At 41.6% G+C, this 20678-nt stretch overlaps 2 long non-coding RNA genes across 3 annotated transcripts in view; one reads left to right on the forward strand and one right to left on the reverse strand.

Moving 5' to 3' along the window:
• The window catches only part of LOC131919276 (uncharacterized), a 78743-nt gene extending 66098 nt beyond the window's left edge, over positions 1–12645 (reverse strand). The window contains exons 1-2 of one of the 2 annotated variants that reach the window (XR_009381206.1): positions 11942–12645; positions 7335–7447 (exon numbers count right to left, since the gene is read on the reverse strand). This is a non-coding gene — a long non-coding RNA (uncharacterized LOC131919276). The remainder of the gene's footprint in view (positions 1–7334; positions 7448–11941) is intronic. The other variant, XR_009381207.1, reaches the window with a different exon arrangement.
• Positions 12629–14045, forward strand: LOC131919275 (uncharacterized). The gene is made up of 2 exons (XR_009381205.1): positions 12629–12783; positions 13677–14045. It is a non-coding gene; the product is annotated as an uncharacterized LOC131919275 (long non-coding RNA).
• The last annotated feature ends 6633 nt before the right edge of the window (positions 14046–20678 follow it).

Raw genomic sequence — 20678 nt, forward strand, 5'->3', positions numbered from 1 at the left:
GAGGAGTTCTGCAAACCCATCTTCTGGATGAGGCAGGGCACTGCACTCATGAACTCCCAGGGTGGGGGTTGCCTGTACAAGACCTGAATAAGATCAAGCCACTCATAACCCTATCACAGATAGGGTGGGGCGCACAAAGTCCTACCCCTGGCTGAGGAGTTTAGATGGTTGCAAGCTGCTGCAGTAGGGAGAGTTGGTGTTCTTCAGAGAGATGGGCCATGGTAGGTTGCCTATACTTTAGGGGATAGCCCTAGACCTGAGCACATTTGTCATGGAGTTGGGATGGGGACTTGATGAGAAGGTCTTGGGGTGCAGGAGGAGCTGGACTGAGATACTGATAAAAATCAAAATACATTGTATATATGTATGGGATTCATGTCAGGGAATGAACATTTTGTTTTGTTTTTGTCATTGTTGTTGTTGTTGTTTCTCAGTTTTTGGTTTTTGAGACAGGGTTCCTCTCCTTAGCCCTGGCTGCCCTGGAACTCACCAGGGTGACCTCAAACTCAGAGAGATCCACCTGCCTCTGCTTCCCAAGTGCTGGGATTAAAGGTATGCACCACCACCCAGCTCTAAAGAATGAACTTTTAAAAGAAAAAAAATTAAATTAATGATAAGGCAAAGAAGTGACTGAAAAAGACATTGTAATATCAATTTCTGGCTTATGTATACCAAACAGGCTAAAGCCCATGTACACAAACATTCTCTCTCTCTCTCTCTCTCTCTCTCTCTCTCTCTCTCTCTCTCTCTCTCTGTGTGTGTGTGTGTGTGTGTGTGTGTGTGTGTGTGTGTGTCTTGATGGGAGAATGTCTTTCTGTATGCTGTGAATATATGTTGCTCTGATTGGTTGATAAATAAAGCCAAGGCAGCTTAGAGGCAGGAAGAAAATCCAAACATATAGAGAGGAAGGGGAAAGACAGAGCAGAGGAGATGCTGCTAGCCGCCTCCATGAGAAGCAAGATGTAAAGATACCAGTAAGTCATGAGCCACATGGCAAGGTATAGATTTATAGAAATAGGTTAGTTTAAGATGTAAGATCTAGCTAGTGAGAAGCTTAAGCCATTAGGCCATACAGTTTGTAATTAATATAAGCCTCTGTGTGTTCATTTGGGTCTGAGAGGCTGTGGGACTGTGGGACCACGGGAGCCAGTTGGGACCAGGAAAACTTCAGCTACACTGTCTCAGCATGTGATTGGGCTAGGAGTGTTGTTGCTCTGTGGTAAGTATGTTCTTAACTCAGCCCTTAACTCAGCCCTCAGCATGGCAAAAACAGAAATATGTGATTAGTGACTAAATAATACAATGCACCTTATGAAAAACCAGCGTGTTTAAAGAATTGCATATACATTACAGTCTAATCCCATTAGCTACACATTGCTCATTCAGTTATGCACTGACAGCCTCATGGGATTTACTTCTTAGAGGAAATCCAGGCATTCATTTATTGTATTGTGTTACACATGCACTTGAAGGGCTGGATCTCAACATGTTAATAGAGATTCTTCTCAGGCTAGACTGCATCTAGGTTTTCTATTTTTCTAAACTGAATGTGTTAAATGAAAGGTCATTTTTAAAATTTTGTTATATTTACTTATTTAGTGTATGTGTATGTTTGTGTATGTGTGGGTGCATGAATGCATATATGTATACGTGCATCCATGCCCAAGCATGCCACTTCACATGTGTAGGAAGTCAGGGGACCACTTGGGGGAGTCCATTCTCTTCTTCCTCCAAGTGGATCTCTGTGGTCAAACTCAAGTGGTCAGGCTTAGTGACAAGCATCTTACCTGCTGAGACATCTCGCTGGCCCTGAAAAGATTATTTTGAATGGCACTTAAAAAATAATAATGGTATGGTTAAATTTAGTCAAATTATGAGTTTCTAAACAGGTTTTGTAAATGCTAGTGTTTGGATCCAAGTATTTGCTTTTAAGTAAGCCTCCCACACACACTCAACAACTAAATTAATAGGTTGTTTTGCTTAATTGTCTTGATTGAATAAATTGTATGACTAAAATATTTTCCTCCTCAAATGATTATAAATAAAAGCAATGGGAACATGACCAAAAGGGGTGTAAAAAAATGATGAAGCCAGTTCTTAGAGGAAGATCATCATTTTCTTATAGAGTTTCTCTCTCAATTCTCAGCAGAATGAAGCCTCAGTCTGTTGTGGAATTTTCCTTTATACCCTGTGAAGATAGGTCACTGTGATAGGTTTAATAAAAAGCTAAATGGCCAATAGCTAAGTAGGATTTGGGGGGCAAAGAGAATGCTGGGAAGAAGAAAGGTAGAGTCTCAAGGAGCTGCAGAGGAAACATAACATGTAGGAGATGAGGTAACAAGCCATGAGCCATGTGGCAGCAAATAAATCAATAGAAATGGTTAATTTAAGTTATCAGAGCTAGTTAGAAACAAGCCTAAGCTATCAGCTGAGCTTTCATAATTAATAATGTCTCCCTGGTGGGGCAGAGTAAGACTTGCTACATCAGACCTTAGTCAAATATTAACATAATTTAGATTTCACCTCAGGTTCAGTTGAGAATCAGTGACATTCCCTGAGACATACTATGAAGGGCTCTAACAGGCACTACCATGCAAACATGGCACCAGCAGGTTTTATCCTTTACCCTTCTCTCTCCCTTGCTAAACCACTAGATTACACAGCCCTGCGGGGTCCATTCCCTTATTTGCCCACTGACTCATTCCTGAGACTAAACACGAAGGGCCAGCAATCAAAATTCATTATTGGCTATACTAACTAACCTGTCCAGTCAGGACTTGACAACTCACCCTAGCACAGACTCTTCCCTTTTTGTCCTTAAAAACCCACTCTGCAAAAAACACCTGCTGCTGCTGCTGCTGCTGCTGCTGCTGCTGCTGCTGCTGCTGCTTGCTGTCTGCCTTTGCCCAATCTAGAGTCAGACATTGCTTACCCCTCTAGGATAACAAACCCCGCCAGGCAGTGGTGGCGCAGGCCTTTAATCCCAGCACTTGGGAGGCAGAGGCAGGCAGATCTTTGTGAGAGGCAGAGGCAGGCAGATCTTTGTGAGTTCGAAGCCAGCCTGGTCTACAGAGCGAGATCCAGGAAAGGCGCAAAGCTACACAGAGAAACCCTGTCTCAAAAAACAAAACAACAACAACAAAAAGATAATAAATCCCCTATGTGCTGAGAATTTGGTGTTTGGGTGTGTCCTGTACCAATTCTGACCCTGCCCCCCATCCCTCACTCAGCACATCACACACAGTCTTCCTAGTAAAATGAAAAACAGCACTGAAAAGCCTTCATTTTCATAGAAGTTGCTGCTTCTGTGCCCCTCCCTCATGGAGTCCTTCGTTGTAGACGCTGGGACAAAAAGAAAATGGACATTCTTGTCCTAAGGGCTTTACACAGAAACACTGCCTAGTCTCTATTGCTACCTCTGAATTTATCTCCAAAACTCCTTACAACTTTGCATTCTGCATCAGTCCCCATGCCCTTCTGATGTCACTTGTCTAGCTTAAGTATTTTATTTTAATTCATGTTTTAAAAGATTTATTTACTTTTTATGAGGGAATGTTTTGTCTGCGTGGCAGCTGAAGAGGTGAGAAAGAGGGCATTAGATCCATGAGGCAAGTTCCAGTTAGTTGGGAACTACCACGTGGGTGCTGGGAACTGAACCTGGGTCCTCTACAAGAGCAGCAAGTGCTCTTAACCACTGAGCCACCTCTCCATCCCCTCTTGCTTTAGTTAAGTACAGCTCAAAGAATTCTCAGTACTGAGTTCTAGCTTCTGCTCCACCAGAGCTGGAGTTTCATACTTAAGAGCTTGTGGAACCTCTTAGAGATGGTCCATATATACCTGAGAATTAGTAAAGTAGTACTAAATTCTGTCATATCTACAGTACGTCCAACTGATTCTTTTATTCATGGAATAAATATGAATGTGGTGCTTTTAACACTGAAACTTGTCTTTTTAAATTTGATCTATTACAGAAAGTAGTTCGAATAAGCACGCTTCATGACAATTTACACACTCTGTTTGGCATATGTGTGAGCACGTGTGCAACATGAGGTGTGCAGAGCAGCACACAGCATCACTCTTGCCTTCAGAAGTTGGAAAGAGATGACACAGACTAGAAACACACTCTAATACTCACACATGTGTATAACATTGTGTAATCTGAGATTGGCAGTTCTGATATTTATTCATGGCACATATCAATGCTGCTTTTAGGCTGAAAAGCAACATCCTGGAATTGGGAACTGGCACCCTTGTGAACACAAGAGCAGAAGACATTTTGAAACTGACAATCAGTGCCTACCTTATCCCAGACTGACAGTAGCCGTTCCTGCTCCAATAAGAAACTGCTGGGGTACTTCCTCTATTCTCTAATTTTTCTTAAATTAAAAATATTGAAATTGTATGTCTGCAATTTTGCTGCTCACTACCTAACTCTTTCATTGGTTGAGACCTGAGTCATGTGTAAATATAACATTATTTCAGAATGACAATTTTCCATCTGTCTTCACTCTATTATTTCCTGTCCCCACATTTCAAGGATTTTGTAACAAATCTTAAAAGCTAAAGTTCCTATCCAGCTGTCTTTTATCCAACCTTGACAGGCTTCTAAGAGATCAATAAGCTATAGCACATTCCTTAATGCATACATTAGCTAATTGGCAATAATGAAGTGCTTGGCAGTTGCTTTTATGTTCATACATATATGCATATATATACAGCAGAGAGTTTCGATGGAAAACTGACATCCCAAAAAGTCTACACAGAGCAGTTGGCACCATGTGATTTGAGCACTCATCTCCCAAGTGAGCCTGGGTTTCGATATATGACCTCAATTTTCTCAAATTTTATGCTGGGTATAAGAACTCAACGAAAATATCTCTGACATTAAGTAGCATCTGCATTTAGGATTTAATTGCTTTTTTTAAAATTCTATTTTTTATTAAGAAATTTTTTATTCATTTTACATACCAACCACAGATCCCCCTCTCTTCCCTCCTATCACTGCCTCCCCCAATCTTCCCCCCAACCCACCCCTCAGTCCCCCCTCTGAAAAGGTAAGGCCTCCCATGAGGAGTCAGCAAGGCCTGGTACATTCAAGTGTGGCAAGATCAAGCCCTTCCCCTTGCATCAAGGCTATGCAAGGTGTCCCACCATAGGTAGTAGGTTCCAAAAAGCCAGCTCATGCACCAAGGATAGATCCTGATCCTCCTACCAGGGGGCCCCTTCCGCAGACCAAGCTACACAACTCTGTCATTTATGCAGAGGGCCTAGTCCAGTCCCATGGAGGCTTCACAGCTATTGGTCTAAAGTTCATGAGTTCCTACTAGCTTGGTTCTATTGTCTCTGTAGGTCTCCCCATCATGAGCAATGAAAGAGATATCTTCATAGAGGGAGACATCATGGGGATAGGGAGAAACCTGGTCCTAGGGAAGTTCCCAGGAATCCACAAGGATGACCCCAGCTTAGACTACTAGCAGTAGTGGAGAGGATGCCTGAGCTGGTTTATGCAGTAATCAGATTGGTGACTACCCTGTCATCATAGAGCCTTCTTCCAGTAACTAGTGGAAGCAGATGAAGAGATCTACAGCCAAGAATCAGGCCGAGCTCCAGGAGTTCAGTCGAAGAGAGGAAAGAGGGATTCTATGAGCAAGTGGCATCAAGATCAGGATTTGATTTCTTGAACACTTAACCTTTTCTCAAAACTCTTTACTATCCCAACTTATTTTGTTAAGAATTTCTCTACCTTGTGTCTATTTACTATTGGTAAGAGCACACCAACTGTGATTGCTCCTGCCAATGTGGCACCACCCACCTACTGATGCTGCACATTCTTCACAAGTCTCCCGTGATGGAAGTATCTGTGTTCATTTCCAAACTCTTTCATTCTCCCAATAAATAAAGAAACCAAATGACTTTGTTTATCTTCTCATAGCTGCTTCTTCCAGTTTCTTCTCTGAATCCTCCCATCTCTCTGCTCCATCTCTCGCCCCTTCTCCCCTTTTGTTTATCCCTTCCACCAGTGTCTTCAACTTTTCCTCCTCTACTACTCCATTACCATCAGTGTTTAGTTATCTCTGTCCTCTGCTCCTTGTCATTACTTTAATGATCTAATTCCATTTCCTTTTAGCCTGCTCACTCCTTCATTCAGTGTTAACTGGTTTCTTCTACTGTAATTCTGGAAACCAGTCATCACTAAGCTGAGAATCATTATCCATTTTATGATAAGTTCATCACAATTCTATAGGTCTTTGGGTATGTCATTTATCTTTTAAAATATGTGCAATGTGATCATTTTAATCTCTAAAATCCAGCAATTATCTTTCGTTGTCTTGTGCTTTTGTATACCGCATCACTATGGGCAAACACATAAAAATTAAATCCTTTGTACAATTACATTTGTCATTTACATTTTACAGTTGTCATTTAAAAAATAAGGATCATGCTTCGTCAAGTTGTCATTTTAAAGAATCAGAATTATGCGTCAAATATATATGTGCTTTGACATGTGTGCAATTTTTAGATAAATATGAATTACTTCATATTGAAAAATATTGTTCTGGGGTTTTTTTTTTGCAGCGTTTATATACTATACTAACTTAAGTCTCTATAGTAGTGAATTGACCCAAAGTGGAGTGAGAAAATGATCATCAGTACTTTTGAGAAATGAGATTTTCTTACTCAACATTATGCCCCATGCACGTGGTATGACAAGTTCAATAAGTTGATTGGTTGCTATGCTCTGCTATCGAACTCTTCCACTTCCCAGCTCCTCCCTGCACTATGAAACCACAGCAGTGCCAATGTCAGCAGCAATGTGATCTGTCAATCTTAACAGCCTCAGGAAACGGTGACTTTCTAGTATAAGGATATAGCTAATCTGCAGAAGCAGAGTCCTGGGCCTGAGCAGAACTCCCCATGAGGGTGGATGGGGGGATGCAGTCTGCATGCACCATGCCAACACTGACTCTTGATCCCAAGTTTCAGAGAAATACAGGACCATTTATGGATCTGTTGCGTGTTCAGGACGTGGGAGTGCCCAAGTACAGAAAATAGTCCACGGTTGCTTTCTGAATGGGGATTATAGGTAGTAAGTCCAGCTGAAATACTGTGATGATCATGTTGACTTTACAGATGAGGAAAATCAGCCATGATGAGGGTCAAATGTTGTGTTCAGCATCACAAGCCTAAGGAGGGATATATGTCTCAGATTCAAACCAAGAAGTCTGGCTCCAGTCCTGTGCTTTCTTATTTATAGTATTTCCAGAAAGATCTGTCAACCAAACGTCAGGATGCCAGGAACTAAGACTACAACTAAGCAAAAACTAAATCATTACCTTCAGAAGTAGCTCTTGTTTCTCTACTCTGCGAATGAGTTATTGAAGGCGATAGTTAAGCATCCACCTTGCCTTTTCCTTTAGAATCGGCAGTGCTGGCTAACCAGGGGGCCCTGTTCAAAGAAGGAAAGTGGGGGAAAATTCTTCTTTGTAATTAAATGTCTCTGTAGGTAATTAGGTAATGCAAGGAGGCTAAAACTCGGACACCCGTTTCCTTTGCTTTTTCTCTTTCCTTTTTTGCCATCCCAAAGCTTATCCTTGGCAGATGCTGCATAATAGCAGCAAAGCCACTCTAGAGGGAGTCCCTCACCCATTTCCTCAGCTCCAAAAGGAAGCCAGTTGTTAAGAAGAAATTAATTTATGCTAATGTCTCAAAACCCTGCCAAAACGTTCCTTGGGATCTCCATTAACATTTAATATATTCTAGCTGCATCAATATAAATTTCAGCATTGATGTAGTAATTGAAGATCTGCAATATCCTTTAAAGATTGCTTTTATATTAATCTGCTAATGGAAAGCAAGGTGAGCAGAGTGTTATTAGACTGAGCAATGTCAGCTACATATAAAGAATGTTCTAAGGAGCAAATGTATGGGAGTCGAAATTGCTCATATGACCTTCGCTAAGTGTTCAGATATTAGATATGATTGCTCTAATTCCCAGGCAATTTCCCTCAGAGAAACTAAGGTATCTGGAAAATTTTGTTCAGGATTAGGGTCTGGCTATCATAGGATACTGATACCGCTTGTCTACAGTTTTGATATATTAAGACAATATTCTACCTGTTCTAGAAGCCACTATTCCTGCTCTCCTAGTATTCAGCTGGTAGCACACTACGAGTTAGTAAAGTCCCAGTAATGACTAAACACTCTTAGAGAGCATTCTGCTGCTGTCTCCCTAATGAAGCACAGCACTCTGGGATTTCCTCAAAGCCATCGATTTTGAACAGTGGCATTTCAAACATTAACACCTATAGAAAAAGATGGAGAAGGGGGTGATGGAAGAAGGCTTCAGTGTCCTTCCATGGGTATCTCCATGTGGAGTAAGCCTGCTCCTTATAGGAAAGAAGAACAAGGACTGTACAGCATTGTCAACATTCCTGCACTGTCACCTCTTTCCTAATTCTGCACTGTGTGACATCATGGATTCCCCCAAGGACCTATGCAGACCTAGATGACAATGTGCAAACAAACAATGCCAATGGAATTTTGTCTGGAAGGTACTTTCATTTACACCAATGTGTTTTAAACAAACTCATCGTTCTTTAAGGCTCAGGATAGAAACTATTTTTTTTTTCCTTCTCACGAAAAGGGATATCTATTGTCACTTAACAACCTCCATAAACATGCAGAATATTGTGCTGGGAAGCCACTGCTAGTTGTCTATGTGTCTCAGTTTCTTTTCTAGGTGCTGTCATGAAATATTCTGTCAAAAACAACTCAATGGAGAATGGTTCATTCTGGTTCACAGGTCAAGAGTACAGTCTGTTAGAGTGGGTAAGTCAAGACAGTTGGAGCTTGAAGCAATTGGCCACATCACCTCCATTATCAGGAAGCAGAAAGCTGCTACTAAATGCTAACACTCAGCTCCCTTATTCCTTGCATACAGTCCAAGACCCCAGCAAGGAATGCCACAGTCCACAGTAGGCAATCGTCTCCTCTCTGTATAATCACCTACAGGCATACACAGAGTATGTCTTCCAGGTCATTCCATATTTATGTAGTTGACACTAAACATCCTATTAGAGGTTGGAGTGATGACTCAGTGGTTAAAAGTGCATACTGCTCTAGTAGAGGACTCAAGTTTGGTTCCCGATACCCATTCAGGGGGCTTACAACCACCACCTGTAACTTCAGCTCTAAGTGATCCTTCATCTTCTTCTTGATTCAAAGGGCACTGCACTTGTGTACACATAACCCCTTCAAGCCCCCATACACATAGTAAAAATATAAAATAGATCTTAAGCATCATACTGAACTTTCCATCATTCTCTCAGAATGTCCACATTTATTTTTCTGAAAGTGAAAGTACAAGAAAAAGTTGAAAGAATTCAAGTATCTTAGTCATTCAGGAAAGGAAAAAGAGGAGATATTTCCTTGGGGAAGAAATGAGCCAGGAATAGCTAGCTTCTGATACCTCTCAGCAAGGTAGAGCCACAAAAGGACACAGATCCAGACGGGACATCCACGGAGAGCCAGGCCTGGGCAGAGCATGCCAAGGTCAAGAACTAAAGTTCCAGAACATCCAGCAAGAGTGAGTGCTTCAGGGCGGGGAGAGAATGCAGGGTAGGCTGGGCACAGGAATAGAGAGGGACCAGACTGGCTCACCTGTCCTTGTTTTATGCCTCCCTACTTGAATGTCCTGCCAGAAAGTCCTAAGGCAGGAGAAGTTTGTTTTTTTCTTGATACAACTAGCAAAATACAAAGCTACCATAATGGTCAGGACCACAAGATAAAGCCTAGCTGAAAAGCAGTTCACAAAGCAGCACTCCACACATGGCTAGTCCTAGGAATAACCAAGGACCTATCGAAAGCACACACTCCCCAGATTCTTGGAGATTCTGATGTGGTAGACTGAAAGGGATCCAGAAATGAGGTTTCCATCCTCAAAGTGACTCTAGAGCCTGATAGGATGGGGGAAGGAGCTATACAGAACTGTGAGCTTTGCTGTGCTGCAAGTTTACTTACAGTGCACCTGAGGCAAGGATTTTAATACTTCAGATGTTTGGCTGCTTCATGTGTAAAGCATGAGAGCTAAATTGCCTCATAATGCCTGGGCACGTCAGGGGTTCAGTGGTTAAGAGAGTTTGCTACTGTTTCAGAGGACCTGGCTTTGGTTCCCAACACCCACATGATGGCTTATAACCAGCCCTAATTCCAGTTCCAGGCCATCTGACGCACTCTTCTGAACTCTGCAAGCACTAAGCACCCACATGGTGCACAGAGGTACATGCAGGCAAAACACTCACATGCATAGTACAAAATACATAAATCTAAAAGAGTCTTAATTGTCTTCTAAAATCGACCTCTCCTGCCATGAACACGGAGGGACCTGAACTTGGTAACCACCTCTGTCTGTAGATTCCTTCACGGTATTCTAGATGTTAAGACTTGGTATAAGACAGAAAACTCCCCACTGTTTAGACAGAAGATTTTTCACTTGCTTTGCAAAGAACAATCTTGAAACTTTCAAATGAATAGGAAATAAAAATAACTAAGGAGAAACCAGATGTCAGACTGCATTTGCTAAGTACAACCACTACCAGAGGAACCCTACACACCAGGCAAGGTAGAGAAGACTAAAGGAGAAGAACGTATTGACATGTACAGCATGACCAGCATGTTACAGTCCTGAACCAGTGTTTTCCAGGGCAGCTCCTATATCTGGTAGTAACAGCTGCCCCATCATAGTGATACAGTGGTCCCCTCTCACCCGAGAGAACACACATTTGAAGAGGCTTTGACATATTCAAAGACAAAAATAGTGAAGAAATGTGCAGTGATTTCACTTCTGAATTCAACTTAAGCTCCTATCTTATCAAATATGGCTGGCTTCTAACCAACAGCTTCCCCTTTCATCATGCAGACCATCTTAGAACCCTAAGTTTGTTGAAAGAGAGACTCCATGGGGAAATGATTGCACCCCAGTACCTGCCTTAATTTGGAGAAGTCTATGCCAGTGAGGCAAACCCCAGTGTGTTGAACTCGAGGAGAGAGATTGTGATCTAGCTCTGATCAACGAAGTATTTGATGAAAAAAAATGTTCTCACTCTCAACCCTGAACAACAATAAATATTGTTTTTCAACATATTTCTATAATGCCTGATCATGAGGAAGGAAGCCTGGGAAAAAGGCAGACTCATGAAAGATCACAAAGTAGAAAGGGGAGAGAAATCTGGGCCCTTGATGATGTCATTGATCTGCTGAACTGAGCACCCAGGAAGCTGTCCTACTCTACACTCTTATTATGTCGTATAACAAATGTCCGTGGCATTTGTAAACTGGGTTACATGTTAATTGCAAGTGGAAACATCCTGAGAGACATAAACTGCATGGTAGGAGATAAAACAGATGAAGCACCAGGTCAGGATGGTGGAGAGAGAACACCATGTCGGTTTATGAGCAACACAAATGGCATGGAAATGAAGATTCCACCTGTAGAAGCATGCATACACACATGGGGTTTTCAAAACAGCTTCTGAAGAACACGGCAGAGTCAAGTACTTTCCTAACTTTATCAGTTCATGTCCCAAAGTCTCACAAGATTCCCTTACATGGGCTGCTCATTAAAATTGTAGGAAAGCTTAAAAATATCAAAGTTCAGGCCATCCCTGGAGATTCTGACTTAATTGGTCCAGGAACTTCAACATAGATTTTTAAAAGCTCCCAAGGTAGTTCTAACAGGCAGGCCAGGTCAGGAGTGGCTTGCCAATACCTTTCTGCAGAAAACAAGCAAAACACATTGTTTCAAATGCCAGGCTGCCTCAGGGAATAATCCAGGCTTGGCCAGATCACACTGGATGCACAAGATCTCCTTTCCCTAGGAATATTCTATTGTTTTAAAGAATAGGGAGTGGGGCAGTGGGAGCAGAAGTCAGAGTTACAAAACCTCAGGCCACTCGGGGTTCTGCCGCTGTTGGGTAACAAAGGAGAAGCTGCAATCTTTTTCGGGTCTCTTCAGTTCCTTGGAATTGTGTGAAATCATGGTCTGATCCTGGCCAGTCAAGGTGCCCCTTGTACATATGACATGTATTTTCTGCCAGGACACTGTAAGGATCAGTTAAATGACTTGTGTGAGATGGTTTGCAAACAGCAAAACGTCCTTCCTGTCTGAGGTGTTGTGCTTAGTGAGTGAGCAGGTACAACATTAGTCATTTCCAGAGTGCCGCCCACTGGTTAGTCCATGCTTGGAGCGCTGCAGTTGTTCAGGGTTTCTGTCTTTTCCGCTCATTAGATTCTTTTGGTGGGGAAGGACAGGAATCATCACCGCATTGACTTCCTTCACATTTTAATTTAAGCTGTCTGCAGTGCGAAGTGGCCATCAGGAATTTTTAAAACCCTTCTGCCTTCCTCACCGGCAATGAGGACCTCCAAATCCAGATCCATCTAAACCGTGGTGTTCTGTAAGCCATTTCCTCTTTCCTAGTTGTTCCAAGAGCCTCAGCTCTGACCTCCTGTTGGACCCTGAGTACCAGCCAGGTGTGATGCCCAATTGCCTTACAGAGCACAGCTCAGGGACTTGGCCCTGAATGCCTAGCTGCTTTATGACGTCAGCTCTGGAATCAGGTGAGAGCTTTGTCCTCTGAGTCATGATCCTCTGGGATGAGGTTACCACTTGCACCTCCCAGTCCCAGATGCCTCCGGCTCAGTTTATTCCATTGACAAACTGCTGAGGTGGCTCCTACCTGGGCCCTCTGGGATGTGTGGATCTGATCCACTCACCACCTGCAGGTCATTTAGAGGCCGGGCAGCAAATGGCTGGTGGGGGGGTGGGGGAGCGGGTGTTCTTCCTATCCCAATTGTCCTATCTGCTGTTACACTTACTGCCTTAGGAAACCACTCCAGGATCATCACCCACTCTTGGAATTAGAGGAATAAATAAGGGCAGGAAGACCAGTTCTCACTCAGGTGGAGTCTGGTGCCACCTTTTCACTGGAACTTCATATAGATGGGCAGGGCTTGAAAGAGCTGCTGATGGCCCAGTGTGGTTTAGGACGGTGAGATCTTCTTTCGGGAAAGACACATACTGGAAAACCCTGTCACTGGTTAGGGAAACCAGGAGACCTGCAACCCTCTGCAGCACTGAGAAGGGCTGTCTCAAATCACTGCTGGCAGCTATCCCCCTGCCTCAATACCCAGACATTCTGTGTCTTGCTCCTCAGTTAATAGTTTTCCTGTTATTGTGGTTATGGGTCTTCAGATCATTAAGTCACTCACTGAACTGTGAACTCCCAAATGGCAGAGCATAGTTTTACTTCACCTTAGGGTCAGATGGGAGCTGATGAGCACCAAGTCTGGGTAACAATGGACGGGCAGATGAACTGTGAATAAACTAAAGAGGATTTGAAAGGATGAATGTTTCAGAAAGCGTCTCCCTCTGTGTTTGGAGGAGCACTCTCTGTGACCACAGCACAACACTTCTTCAACAAGCTGGTCCTCTACCCTTCTCTCCTTAAGTGAGCAGATGTGCTTGGCCCCTGCTTCTCTCCTGGACACAGGATGAGTTTTCTGTCGGTTCTCACTGGGATGCAACTCTTCCAGAGCACTCCACTGTGGTGCCTCCACCCTCCGGGCAAAGACTCTCTTTGTTTGTGTCATGTACTGTTCCCTCTGTTCATCCGCAGCAGAAACAGGCTGTAGCTGACAGCACCCTTTGTGACGTTGCTGCTTCAGGATGACATCTATGAGGGATGCTCTGGTCCCCACCGGCGATGTACAAAGGTTGGGGAAACCAGATTTCTGGGAGGAGTGACAGACTGCACATTGAGATACTCTCAACAAACAATGCCATCTAGAATTGTCACAAAAACAGTGATACTCTATGCAGAGACCGCTAGAAATTTACTATCTGTGATACTTGTAGCAGAGTAAACACCATGTATAATAAAAGAACTCCTCTTATTGATAGCTGCTTCATTTAAAGGGTTTGCTTTCCCCTTAAGTTTTGAAAACAACAGCATTTTATTCTTAAATAAAAATGGTGATGAAAGACAGCTACACTGCTCACATTTGTTTGTGATCAAGTGGGTTCTGCATAGCCCCAAACATCTAAGCCTAGGCTGTTCTCCAGTGGGATATACTTTCCAGGATGCACCCTGCACCCCCAACCTGAACTTGACTTTGCTGTGTGTCTGTTTTCCCAGGTGGCATTAAGTGACCCTACATGATTCTTTTCAACCTTCAGGTAAAGAAACAAGGACCTTGAAGTTTTATGTAACATTCTGACTCAACTTAGATACCTCATCTGCCCCAAAAGAATTTGAGGTGGCTTAAAATTCAAATGTATATACGGATTGTCAAACAAATGTTTAAAAATGGGAGAAATGAGAGAAAATAGATAAACAAGCCAGGCAAGCCAATGGACTTCCCCGTTTTGTTCTCTACCCCTAGGGCAGTAGGAGAACCATGAGAAATTAGTGCACTCTTGTTACTGGGGAGGAAAAAGGAAAGAATAGCCACATTCTAGGAGAAGCAGAGTCCTTTTGAATCTGGTTGTAAAACTGAAATGGAATTTTTTTATAAGAGACCTTGAAAATTGGCAATGACCTTGACAACAGCTTTTATGACAGATTTTACTGCAAATACAGCAAAATGAATTTCATATGGTGCTTTGTTTATTACCTACAAATTTTAAGCTACAGGGTATTTTTAAGAACTGTAGGTTTCTGTTTTCTCTCCGTGGACTGGATCATGGAAGCTGTATAAAACTGTAAAGTAGTTATTATCACATGTTTTCAAATTTAAAACAATGAAAATTAAGTGTGGTTAAGAAGTCTCCCAATATCATACAAAGGACAAAGCTGGGACTTGAGCCCATATTTAATGTTTTAAATTCTGAAGACAAGATGCTAAATATAATTACATTAAGGCAATTTGGTAAATTGTCAAAAGTACATTCTTCCAATGATCTGACAGAAGCCAGCAACACAGTTTTAATCTTGAGAAAATGAATGGTATAAGTCATTTTTCTTGAGAAGTATTCTGCTGAGTTGGACTTCTGATAAAATCTAAGTAGCATATACTTGCAGCTGTATACTGTCAATAGGCACTGGTCCACAATAGCCTAAAACCCTATTAGAGATTAAAGTTCTAGACAACCAGGCTACAGGATTATAACTCTTGTTTTTTTCCTCACTCATATCCACCACTTCCCAACAAGATCACAGTCTTGAAGTCAAAGAATGTATTCCACATGCTTATCCTTTAACTATTTCTTGAAGTCAAGGGTTATCAATTCCCGAGTGCATGTGTGTGTGTGTGTGTGTGTGTGTGTACATGAGCAGGTCCAGACAAGAGGTTGATACCCAGTGTCTTCCTCTGTTGCTCTCCACATTGTTTTTGAGACAGGATCTCTCCCTGAACCTGAAGTTCATTGTTTCATCTATGCTGGCCCAGCTTTGTTGGCTAACGAGCCCCGGGATCTATTTGTTCCTTATTTCATGGCACTGGGATTCCAAGTGGTTTCTACCATGCCCCATTTTCATGTAGCTACTGAGGTTGTGAACTCAGGTACTTGTGCTTGCAAACAAGCACTTTAACCTCTGGGCCATCTCCCTAGCTCTTGGGATACTGACATTGTAACCTGATATAGAATACTCCCTCTGTGTCTGATGCTTGTCAAGAGATGGTATGGCTGGAACCTGGGAGAAACCTCATGGAATGGGATGATGTAACATTCCTTCCGGATCGTTTGCTGCACTGAAGGTGAGCCGAGGCTATCCTCACGAGAAACACCAAGAGACACACATCACACAGAGATAGATTCCTACTGTCTCAGTGTTCTATTTTATTTTCCAGGCACAGTAGCTTACATCCCACAAACACCGACTTCCGGTTCTCAGCAGTGTCCCTGAGGCACTGAAACTTAATGAACTCAGCTGTGACTCATTCAAACGGCACTCAAATAAAGGTTTGGCTGGAAAACACTAAATCTCTTCCACAAGGGTAAAAAAAGAACAACAACCAAAAAAGATGAAGAAGAATGTTAGAAAATAGTCAATTTATTCTCAGTAACTAAGTCAAAGGCTTTGAAGTATGTGTGTGTATGTGTTATATGTAATACATATTATACATGCACATGCATGTCTGTGTTATGAAATTCAAAGAAACAAAAAGACTGGCTCATACATAGAGAAGTAAGCATGAAGAGAATATTCATAAGCTCTGTACATTGAATTTAAAACACACACACACACACACACACACACACCCCTAAATTATTTCTTTTAAATGTTTTCAAACAGCCAAGGGAAACCATGCTGGAAGAAAATGCAGGAAACAGTAGTATCAACATGAAATAAAGACTATCAATAAAGATATATAAATGACAGGGTGAAGGAGAAATTGTGCAGGTTAACAGTACAAATTAGATGAAATTCCATCAGAGAAGACCAAGAGCACATTGGGCAGGAAGAAGAAAGACAGATAAAATTGAAGATCTGTCCGTTCAAAGGAATGACAGAATAGTGAAGAAAGCTTTAAGAGATTGTGGGGCTCCATAAAATATACCATCTGCACATAATAGGAGATTCAAAAGAAAGAAGCTGAAAAGCAACAAAGCATATTTGAATAAATAATAATGGTCACAGACTTCCATTTTTAAGTTGGGTTATAGGTTTTCTTGATGTTTTTTAGTTTGTGACAGTTTGAATGTAATTGGCCCCCATAATCTCATAGAAAGTGGCATTATTAGGAGGTGTGGCCTTGTTGGAGGAAGTGTGTCACCTTGGGGACAGGCTTTGAGGTCTCCTATGTTCAAGCTACACTCAGTGACACGGTTGCTTTTGCTGCCTGCAGATCAAGATGTAGAACTCTCAGCTCCTTCTCCAGCACCATGTCTGCCAACATGCTGCCATGTCCTGCCATGAATGATAACGGACTAAATCTCTGAACTGTAAGCCATGCAAATTAAAAACATTTTCCTTTATAAGAGTTGCCATGGGGGCTGGAGAGATGGCTCAGCGGTTAAGAGCACTGGCTGCTCTTCCAGAGCTCCTGAGTTCAATTCCCAGCAACCACATGGTGGCTCACAACCATCTGTAATGAGATCTGGCATGCAGGCAGAACACTGTATATATAGTAAATAAATAAACCTTTAAAAAAAAAACTGTTTAGGCCAGGCGGTGGTGGCGCATGCCTTTAATCCCAGCACTTGGGAGGCAGAGCAAGGTGGATCTTTGTGAGTTCGAGGCCAGCCTGGTCTACAGAGCGAGATCCAGGAAAGGCACAAAGCTACACAGAGAAACCCTGTCTTGAAAAACCAAAAAAGAAAATTTAAAAAAAAAAAAAAAGAGTTGCCATGGTCATGGTGTCTCTTTACAGCAGTAAAATCCCTAAGACGCTCTTTATATATTTTGGATATTAGCACTCTATCAGATGTGTAGTTGGTTAAAAAAAAAAAAAATCCCACGCTAGGCTGCTGCTTTGTCCAAATGAGAGTGTCCTTTGCAGGGCAGAGGTGTCTCCATTTCATGGGGTCCCGTTTATTAATCTTAAGTCTTAGTGCCTGTGCTGACAATCTTCCGCTGAGGAAGTCTTTTCCTGTGCCAATGTGTTTAAGCCTATTCCCCACTTTCTCTTCCAACAGGTTAGGTGTACCCTGTTTTACGTTGAGGTCTTTGATTCATTTGATCTCCAGTTTTGGGCAGGGTGATAAGAACAGATTTATTTGTGTTCTTCTACAGGCAGCCATCCAGTTAGACCTGCACCATTTGTTGAAAATATTATCTTTTTCCAGTGTGCGTTTCTGGTTTCTTTGTCAAAAGTCATGTGCCCATAGATATGGGGATCTATGTCTGGGTCTTCTATCCGATTCCATTCATCAACATGCCTATTTTTGTGTCAATACCATACTGTTTTGGTATGGTATCTATCTCTGTTCTACTCCACTTCTTAGTAGACTCTCTGCAGGTCCCATTTCTTTGTGTCCATACTCACAAGTTTGAAGAGCTCATGGTTTCAGGCAGGGGGAACATAGAGTTCACTTCTCTCAGAGGTCTCTGAAATTCAGGATTTTCTTCAATTCCTATCACTATAACGAGAAATTCTAGTTTGTATGTGGGTCATTGCCTCTTCGCTGAGTTCTGTGTTTTGGAGGGAGGGACTGTGTTTGGAAATATTTGCATTCTGCTAGCTGAAAATGTTGCAGTTTTTATTACTCTAAAGCATGATACGGGGTATTTATTATGCTTACCCTAGGTCTTCGATATTGTTTACAGCAAATGTATGAGCAATGAGAAGAGAATAATATTTCTCATCCCCAAGTAAATCAGTGAAGAGGAAAGTTCCAGAAGCATTTTGGAAACTGAAAGGGATGAATCTCAACTATATCCAAGAAATGAGAATAAACTCATAACAATGTGCCAGGGGCTAATAAACAAACATCCCCCTGGAAGGCATGCTCTCCTTCTTTCTCCTAATTAATTATCTTTGGTGTTTAACACCAATTTCTACAAGCTAGATTTTCTCTGCAGCTGCTGGAATCAATGTGTTTTGTCACTGCCAAGCATTATTCTTTTCAGCTACTACAAGGAAACAAAGCTTTAAAAATCCCTCAATATCTGTGTTTGAATGTCTCGCTGCTCTTTTTATGTGCTTCTGTTTAGAAACACTGTTCATGTTCTCTCTGATTGTTTCTCCAATGCTTTGTCTTTTCTGAAAAGATTTCATTTTCAGACACAGCCAGTGAGCCACGTTTCAATAACCAAATGGACGCACTGTCTAAAATCATTACTGGGATAATTTTAGGTAAGGTAGGTTTTATAACTAGTAGATATATTATTTCACATTCTGTGTTAAAAATCAATTAACCTAGAAGGACATAGCATGAACAGCATGTGTCCATCCACCTGTGAGCTCTTAATTCTCCAGGTATTTCTTTGCTCACAAACACATTTCTTATTTACTATTTTCAAAGTTTACTCAGTTATAGTACCATAGGTGCACATTTTTCTTGCTTATATGTACTCACAAATATGATCAACATATTTATTTTTCACTTACTATGTATAATATAATTGATTTTTCCCCTCATACATTTTCATAAGCCAGGTTATCACTCTGTATTAAAAAATCCATGGTTTATGGGGCTTTAGAAATGGCTCAATGGTTAAGAGTACATACCGCTCTTCTAGAGAGCCAGAATTTGATTCCCAGAGTATACATGGTGGCTCACAACTGTCCATAACTCCATTTCCATGGGATCCTTTTCTGGCCTCCATCGTCCCCAGGCATGCAGATGTTCACATATATACACAGATACACATATACTAAAACTAAATAAGTCTTTTATTAATGAATTAATTAAAAGCCCACAGTTGACTCAATGATTTCTTTTTTTTTTTTTTTTTTTTTTTTTTTTTTTTTGGTTTTTCGAGACAGGGTTTCTCTGTGTAGCTTTGCGCCTTTCCTGGAACTCACTTGGTAGCTCAGGCTGGCCTCGAACTCACAGAGATCCGCCTGGCTCTGCCTCCCAAGTGCTGGGATTAAAGGCGTGCGCCACCACCGCCCGGCGACTCAATGATTTCTTATGAATGGGTTTCTACAATTAAAATTTCAAATTTAGAAATTAATTTCATATTTCAAAATTTAAACTTTGACTTAAAATTTTTGGCTTAAATAAATTAATTGTGCCCATTTATTTAAAAGAAAGTGTTTTCTTAAGTAATAACAGCGTAAGATAGAAGTAGATTATGAGGTATATAAGAACACAGGCAGTTTCCAGCAGAAAATCTGGGCATCAACCTTTACATCATTACAAGAAACTGAGCAAACTGTCCTTAGCTCCATGAAAGGCTTGAGATCAGAGGACAAGCTACTACTCTGTAGACAGAGGAGAAAAACAGATACCTAACTGCAGCAGAGACTCTCCTAGCCTCAGAGGAAGCCACTGGGGCCATTATCTGACAAATCCCAGCTATTGGATGGTTAGCTTGCCAGAAACTGGCTGTGGCCTAGCAAGAGCATCAGGAACTCCAGGGAAGGAAATGGTTTTTAATTTTCATTGGTTTTTACCTCCAGCATCCCTATCATAAACTCATGAAGAGTCATGAAAAAACAGTCTAGTCTCCCTGGAAGAAGAAAAGAGTAACTCTCAAATTTACCAAGATAATTCCCCCATGATGCCACCTACAAAGGAGAATATCTACCTGCTGTCTGCTGTAGACAGGACTTCTCCTGTCACCTAAAGGGAAGGAAGAAGAACTGAGCAGCCCATTTATAAGTTGTAACTCAGAATCACACACTCAAAAGACCAAGAATGTGTGTGTAGGTGTATGTGTGTGTATGTATATGTGCATATGTCTGTATGGATATGTATATATGAGTATGTGTGTATGTATGAGTGTGTTTCTATGCATAAGTGTGTGGTATGTGTGTGGATGTCTATAGCCCAAGCTTGTCACACACATGGCAATGCAATCAATCCTCTCTCCTCAACCTCCCAAGTACTGGGGTTACAATTTGTGCCACCATGCCCAGCTTTAATTGTGTGTTTATTACTTACTTGGGTGAGTGTCTTCTTCTGTAAATTCTGTAAACCTTTTCCCCACTTTTATTGAGCATATGGTCTTATTTGGGAAATGAAGAATTCCTTACAGGTTCTAGACACATGTTCTTTCTCAAGTGTT

The sequence above is a fragment of the Peromyscus eremicus genome, chromosome 9 (genome assembly GCF_949786415.1).
Source record: "Peromyscus eremicus chromosome 9, PerEre_H2_v1, whole genome shotgun sequence".
In the NCBI taxonomy this organism is placed as follows: Eukaryota; Metazoa; Chordata; class Mammalia; order Rodentia; family Cricetidae; genus Peromyscus; species Peromyscus eremicus.